This window comes from Panthera pardus, unplaced genomic scaffold (assembly GCF_024362965.1).
Source record: "Panthera pardus isolate Hobbes unplaced genomic scaffold, ASM2436296v1 HiC_scaffold_24, whole genome shotgun sequence".
Lineage (NCBI taxonomy): Eukaryota > Metazoa > Chordata > Mammalia > Carnivora > Felidae > Panthera > Panthera pardus.
The window spans coordinates 65,160,719-65,168,708 of record NW_026526810.1 but is presented as its reverse complement, the minus strand read 5'-3'; the positions used below and the strand labels follow the sequence as shown (position 1 = coordinate 65,168,708).

At 39.2% G+C, this 7,990-nt stretch overlaps 1 long non-coding RNA gene across 1 annotated transcript; it reads right to left on the bottom strand.

Moving 5' to 3' along the window:
- Positions 1-492: 492 nt before the first annotated feature.
- LOC109255675 (uncharacterized) lies at positions 493-2,933 on the bottom strand. The gene is made up of 2 exons (XR_008417135.1): positions 2,361-2,933; positions 493-2,225 (listed from the first exon to the last, which is right to left on the bottom strand). It is a non-coding gene; the product is annotated as an uncharacterized LOC109255675 (long non-coding RNA).
- Between the last annotated feature and the right edge of the window lie 5,057 nt (positions 2,934-7,990).

Below are 7,990 nucleotides of genomic sequence, written 5' to 3'. Positions count from 1 at the left end.
CTAGAAATTCTTGAAGCCACTAAAACAAACTCGGCTAACACTAAAGTAGAGCTGAGGCTTTTTTTATAGTGAGAAATTTGTCCCCATTAGTTCTTTGATTTGAAATTATTATTAAGGTGCTTAGAAAAATCCATGAGAATAAATAAAACTTCCACATCATATTGACATTATACTGGTATTTACTAAATACACGAAAAGAGTTTGTTTTAATGAGATATATGCTGTAGCAAAACCAAAAATGTTGTGTCCTGCACTCTCAGTGAGTAGACATATTTGCGATATGAAGAATTTTTGTTTGTATTTGGAAAATATAATCCCCATTTCCATGGCAAGTACCTGTATGTCTCCTGATAACAGCCACTGGGGCTCAGCTGTGGCTCTTCAAATATGAGAGCTGTATTCAATCAGAGAGCATATGAGCAACTTCAGGGTTCAAGAACATAAAAGATGGTGACTGGGTTTTTTGGCTTATGTAGATATATATATATAGACTTCTGTGGTTGCCAAATGAGTAAACTGCAGCTTTTAATATTGCATTGGGTTCTTCTTCAAATGAAAACATCAACAATTATGAAATCTAAGATTACAGTTGAATTCTGGGAAAAAAAGAAGACAGATTTCTAGAACGTTCAACCAAATAGTTGTTAAAATATTGGTCACACATCAGATTTGGGTCTGGCCAACTTCTGCTCCCAGCTGGTTATGTAACCTTGAATAAGTCACTTAACACCACTAAACCTCAATTTCGTCATCTGTCAAATGAGAATTTGGTAGTATCTAGGAGAGGGGGAATTTAAAGTGCTTAGCCCAGTGCCCATAAAACTGTAAGCACCATAGGGGCGCTTGGGCAGCTCAGTTGGCTGAGTGACCGACTCGTGATTTTGGCTCAGGTCATGATCCCAGGGTCATGAGATTGAGCCCCATGTCAGGCTCTGCACTAAGTGTGGAGCCTGCTTAAGATTCCTCTCTCTCTCTCTCTGTCTCTCTCTCTCTCTCTTTGTGTCTCTCTCCCCCAGTCACTCTTGCCCTAAAAAACAACAACAGCAACAACACCACCACCAACAAAAACCCAAAAAGCAAAGCTGTAAGCACCACAAACATTTAGGAACAAACACAGTTCAGTAAATGAATAAAATGATTTGTTTAAAAAAAAAAGCATAATTTTAAGACTTGTGTGGTATTTTAATGCACTATGTTATAAAATCCTAAAGGAGGAGACTCTGTTACCTAAAATATATTCCCAATACTTATTAAAATGACTGGCACATATGAGTAGGTGCCAAATTTTCTTGAATGAATATATATATAGCTTAGAATAATATCTTACTTTAGTATAAGTCATTATTTGTAGGGAGCATTTTCTCATATTTATTCAATTGCATATCCACAAAGAAACGTTAGTCCCAAATAAAGCAAAAAACAAAACGAAAAAATACCCAGAAATCTCTAACTTAAAATATATTCAAGTTTGAAAGAGCAGAGCTCCTGTACATGAGTGTTTTCACAAAAAGTGGAAACAACCAAAATGCCCATCAACTGATGAATGGACAAAGAAAATATAGGTTATCCATACAATGGATTATTGCGCAGCCACAGAAGTACTAAAGTACTGATACATGGATACACCTTGAAAAGGTGATGCTGTGTGAAAGAAACCAGACATAAAAGGCCATTGACTATAGGATTCTATGTATAGGCATAATTATAATCTAAGTTTTCACCTACATTGCCTCCTTCCATTCCTAGCTCGAAGTAAAACTCGGGGTGCCTGAGGGCGGAGGCATCAGGTATCTGTTCCCTGGGGGCCGCGCCCAGCACAAGACTCTAACTAGAGAGAAATCATCATTCTCCCCTCCCAGGCTGCTCACATCCAGGGCCCTCCTGCGCCCCTCTGGGTTTGTGCTCTGCTCCCCCTGCAAGCCATCTCGCTGTGCCTCCTAGGACGCAGTAGTACACAGCGGAGTCTGACATTCTCACAGAGCGTTTCTGCAGGTGGAAGGAGCTGTCACTCTTAACAAGACTGGCGTGAAAACCGTGATGCTCTGCCCTCTGGTTTTCTGATAAGCCTTTCAGGAGCAATTGAGGAGCTTTGTTTTGGTACTGGACATACCAGAAAACAAAAACTGTGTAGCTGCTCTGGTAAGTGCAATTCAGGGTCAAAGGTGTCCCCTCAAAGAGGGTAACAGAACCTTCTGTCTGGGTCACTGAGTCTCCATTGATCCCTCCTGGAAAAAAAAAAAAAAGTTAAAGACTTTGTTATATTGATAATGTAAGGATAGTCTCCAGTTTGGCAGGGGTTAAAAGTCATCCTATAATCAAGGACTAGAACATCTTAGGAATTTTGAATAAATGTTACTTACTCAATATCAGCAAGATTGAAAGTCCTAAGTAGGAAGCAGACAGCATGGCCTGTGGAGAAGCAGTGGAAGGTTTCATTTGGGAATACACCCAAAGCTGAGAGGGTTGTTCCTCCAGTTTCTTGATCCTTTGGTGGAATAGCCTAGGAAATCTTGACTCCCGTGTTAAGCAAGCCAAACGGCCCTGCAAGGTCATATCACAGGCTCTAAAGAAAGACATACGTGCTCAGAAACACATAACGAATGTGTGATGAATTTGTGTCAAACGACTAACTGAAGGAAGCAGCGCCTCCCTGTGGTTCCTCTCTGACCCTGCAGGCTGCTTTACAGCTGAACTGGTATTTACCCTGGAATGGAGTTTGAGCTGCAGGCATAGAAGGGAAATAGGTGTCTGGGGTGAGGGGTAGGCCTCCAGGAAGCAAACACCAAACACTTTTTGTAGACTTCAAGGTGGTACCTGAGGCTGAGACAGTGGGTAATCCTCTGTCACCCTCTTTAAGACACAGGGCAATATGGCTCCTTAAATCTCCCTAATCCCAGCATCTAACGTCTGTTCTTGCTGAGTATTAAGCTAGGTTTAGGGTATCCTGAAAGCATATAAAAGAGCATGATTTGAGATGTTTGCTTGACATATTCCTCCGCTGTTCCCCTCGAACCAAGGGATTCTCTGCTGAGAATGTCCTCCCTTCTCTCTCCTACCTTTGCGTGAGTAACTTCTATTCATTCTTTAAGAACCAGTTCACAGGGAGGGGTGGGTAGCTCAGTAGGTTAAGCATCTGACTTCGATTCAGGTCATGATCTCATGGTCTGTGAGTTTGAGCCCCGTGGCAGGCTGACAGCTCAGAGCCTGGAGCCTGCTTCAGATTCTGTGTCTCCCCCTCTGTCTCTCTCTCTCCCTCAAAAATGAATTTTTTAAAATGGATTTTAAGTTTTTTTTAAAAGAACCAATTTACACACCATCTCCCTGGGAAAGGACTCCCCTGGATCTGCTAGGGCACTCTTAGTGCCCCCTTCTTTTCCCACTATACCTTGCACACATATCTACACTGTCTTACTGCACCAGATTAGAATCATTTGCGGTTTTTTTTTTTTTTTTTTTTTCAAACTAGACTTGGTGCTCCTGAGGTCACGAACTTAATCTTATTAGTCTCAGCAGCCAGTTTCTCAAACTATACAGGCCATTAGGAGATGCTCAAAAAATATCTGAAGAACGAACGGATAAATGAATGTGTGGATATGTTCGGTAGATACATTTTACTATGAAGTATAGTCTCTATGAGGGCATATGACTCAGGCCTCTGGTGTGATCAGCTTCTTCCAGAGTCAGACCCCAGACCTGAAAAACAGGTTTTCAGTGTTTCTCAACGTTGAGTAAGGTACAGCTCTTCATATAAGGAACCACTCTTATACTATTTTTTTAATATTAGGATGGCTTAATATAAAGCAAAATGAAATTAAATACAAATGTTTTAGGCTCCTAGGTCTCACGATTACAACACCAAACAAAAAAAAATGCAAGCAAAATATACACTTGATCAAATTCAAATTAAAAGAATGTGAAGGATCATATTTGCCCAAAACTAAAGGGTTGCTGGAGGCTGATTAAAAGAATACTATAGATTGTGTAGTTCAATAACTTACTTGATTGAAATGATCTGGAGCTTAATATACTATTGTCTAAATTATTATGTTTAGATATTACTAGTATATTTACTTTTCTATTCAAAATATCCGTTTAACCTGCCATTTTACCAATGTAAAATGACTGAATGTAATAAAACACCCCAAAAAATCAGCGCTGAAAAAAAAATATTTGCATTTACTGCTACTCTTACATCTACTGTATTGTGTGTTGATACATGTAAACAAGAAATGTGACTGATACACCCTCTTCCAATGGAAACATTGTGGTAACTGTGGGAACAGGTTCTTGGGAGTTGGGCCTGTCTGCAGTACCATGTGCCATATCATAACCAAACTTTCCTAAATAGTTTTCTCCATTTAAACAACTGTGGTGCCTTTATTCGTAGAATGCCATTAGTCCATTTGTCTTTCATGTAGTGCAAGTGACATAAAGAGCACAAAAGTATCAAAACCAAGGGGAGTATTCTAAGTTGGTCACACAGATTATTAGAAATATGCCATTATTGTTTTGTTTTCATCAAACAGAGATCTCCAAATCTAAAAATTCTCATGTAACTCCTATCTCCCAGGGGTTGGCAAACTTTTTCCTGTAAAGGGCCAAATAGTAACTACTTTAGGCTTTGAAGTCATATCTCAGCTCAACTTTGCTGTTCTAGTACAAACAGCCATAGCCAATGCATACATAAGTGGGCATGGCTGTTTTTCCAATAAAACTTCATTTACAAAGCTTTGACCCATGGGCTATGCCAACCCCTGCTACATCCCAGGCATTTACCCATAAACTTCCAAAGATCCACGGATTACAGTCTGAAACACTCAGCCACACGTTCTTATTTGTGCCTTCACTGCAATATTATCAATATTATCTTTGAGGAGGCTTCAAATAAAGGAAGAATATTAAATAAGTTAATGGATAGAAAGGAGGACGAAGGAGAGTTGATGACCTTGATGCCTAAGATGTTTTGGTGCTGCAGGTTCAGGAGTGAGAACACAGCTATGGCCCCTGCTGTTAAGGACTTCATGGAGTAGTAGTGGAAATGGCTTTTAATCAACTAATCAAAGAAATAAAGGAAAAACTGCAAGTCTGTAAAGTCAGAGGACTGTGATTCTGAAAGTACACATTGAGCTTTCCTCAGGTAATGACCCTTCGGTAGATGTACAAGAAAGAGCAGGCATGTGCTAGCTTTTACTCTTTTGAAGGGAGAGAAAAGAATTTTAAGAAAGGTAAAAAGAATAAGAATATCACCCAAAATTGCTTTGAAAGGGTCATAGAGGAGAAACAAAGTGCTTTTATGGGACTTAAATAAGACAAGTATTCGTGAAGACAGAGACAGACAGAAAAAGAGAGAGAGTATGAAAGGAAGGGAGAGAGATGAGAGCATATTGTGGAATGAGGCTGGAGAGGTAGCAAGATCCTAAGTTATGCAAGGTTTTATAGGTCTTGTCAAGAATAAAGAATTTTTCTTTATTCTAGGAGCAAATGGGGTTCCAGGTGATTGACACGGTCAAATTTTCACTCTGACAAGATAGTACAAAGGACTACATTGAGTCATGAGGTCAAATGTCAAATGTGCCAGAAGCAGAGGAGCAAGGGATTAAGGTGGATTTTTTTTTAAGTTTGTTTACTTATTTTGAGAGAGAGAGAAAGAGAAAGTAGGGGAGGGGCAGAGAGAGAGGGGAGAGCAGAGCAGGCTCCATGCCGTCAGCTCAGAGCCCAGTGGGAGCTCAAACCCAGGAGCCATCTGAGATCAAAGCGAGAGTCAGACACTTAACTGACTGAGTCACCGAGTCACCCCTAAGGTGGATTTTCAATTAGGATTGGGGCTGTAAACTGGGTTGTGGGCATTGTGATGTCTTCTGGAAGACTTTGAGGAGCCAAATTCAACAGACCTGGGAGATAGATTGGATTTGGTATTTCAAAAATAAATAATAGTGAATAGTTTAAAAGCATGTGAGTTCTAATATACCCTAAAGTGAGGGTGTGGCAGAAACTGCTAGGTCCCAACATGATGCCCATTGTCTCCTCTTTCTTACTAATAGAATCCCAATTTTAACAAGGGTGGCAACATGTTAAGATAAAAAATAGCCCCGATATCTCAGCCTCGTTTGCAGGTGGGAGAGAGGTTGAGACATTAAATAACACTGAGGTAAATGAAATGCAAGTCGAAGCCATTGGCTGTAGTTTCTGAAAACACCGACTCGGCCATCATGTGCCCATTTACCCTATTGACTTTCTCTTTGTTTCTGCATGGAAGATGTATAGAGTGGACAGATTTCTAACAGTTTCTTTAAAGTATAAAACCAACAGTGACACCTTAAGGATGAGAGACAGTGAGCTACAAAGACCCTCGGTCCTTCACAACATGATGAAGCTAGCATACCAACCCTTCATATACTAGAGCTTCTTTCTATAAGAGGCAATAAATTCCATCCTGTTAAAAAGATGATAATTTGAATTTTCTGTAACCAATCCCTAAACTAATCCAGATCAAGTTCATTAAAAATACAAATTCATTGTTTTTTCAGATTGAGTGAGTAAGCTGGGATAGAGCCAATAATGCAGATCTTCAGAGGTGCTCTAGATGATTCTGATACAGGTGGTGTTGGTAGTTTAAGGTGTGGCATTTGAGAACCACTGCCTTGTATAACTTTTCCCCTACCATCCCCCACCTTTTTCACCAAACATGTATATAAGTACAAATGCCCCAATAGTCCCCACAAACACATTTTCAGCAGTATCAAACTTCATTAAGAAAACTACATTCATACCATATGATCCCGTAATTCCACTACTGGGTATTCACCCAAAGGAAAAGAAAACACTAATTTGAAAAGATACATGCACCTTATGTTTACAGTAGCATTATTTACAATAGCTAAAATATAGAAGCAGCCCAAGTGTCCATCAATTGATGAGTGGATAAAGAAGATGTGATATAGATGTGTACCTATAGATAGAGATATAAATATACACAATGGAATATTACTCAGCCATAAAAAAGAATGAAATCTTGCCATTTGCAATACCATGGATGGATCTAGAGGGTATTGTGCTAAGTGAAATAAGTCAGTCAGAGAAAGACAAATACCATATGATTTCACTCATATTTGGAATTTTCAAAAGAAAACAAATGAAGAAAAAATAGATAATCAAATAAAACCAGATTTAACTATAGAGAACAAACTGATGGTTACCAGAGAGGAGGTGGGTGGGGTAATGGAGGAAATAGGTGGAGGGGATTAAGAGTACCCTTATCATGATAAACACTAAGTTATGCATAGAATCACTGAATTACTATTGTACACCTGAAACTAATACAACACTGTATGTTCATGTACTTGAATTGTACTTGAAAACTATATTCAACATTTCTTTACCTTTCTAGGTAGGAACAAGATATAAATGAATGAAAAGCTACTGTGTATTTGATACTTTTTAAAAAACAAAATTTCAGAGCCTGAACATACATCTCTCACTTGGATGGGGAAAAATTATGACTTTCTTATATGTTCTCATTTTATTAATGGAGAGATTGAAGCTTGGAAATCACACAACTAATAAATGGCAGAATGAGATTTGGATCTTTGTCTCTATCAGTCCTCAGCTTTAAAATGAAAAGTTTGGCTGAAAGAGTTCTAAGATCCTTTCTGATTCTCTTTTCTCTGCAGAAATTAGAGGAATGTAAAAATCATCTCACGCATCTCAAACACCCATGTAGGTCACCAGGAGGTTGCCCATATAAGACCTTCTAATACTGAGAAGTCCTTCCTCATCCTCCACAAGTGTGCAGTGCTTAGCTTTTTCCCTAATAAAATTGGAACTTGAAGGGTCTTTTGGGCTCATCTATCCAAATCCTTCTTTTCAAGTAAAGGAAATTGAAGGCTGCTACGCCAATGATGTGCCCAAAGCCATATAGCCTGGATTGGCAGATCTGAACCTGGCATTTCAGTTTCTCATTCTAAACTTCATACCCTTTGCCCTGGTACAA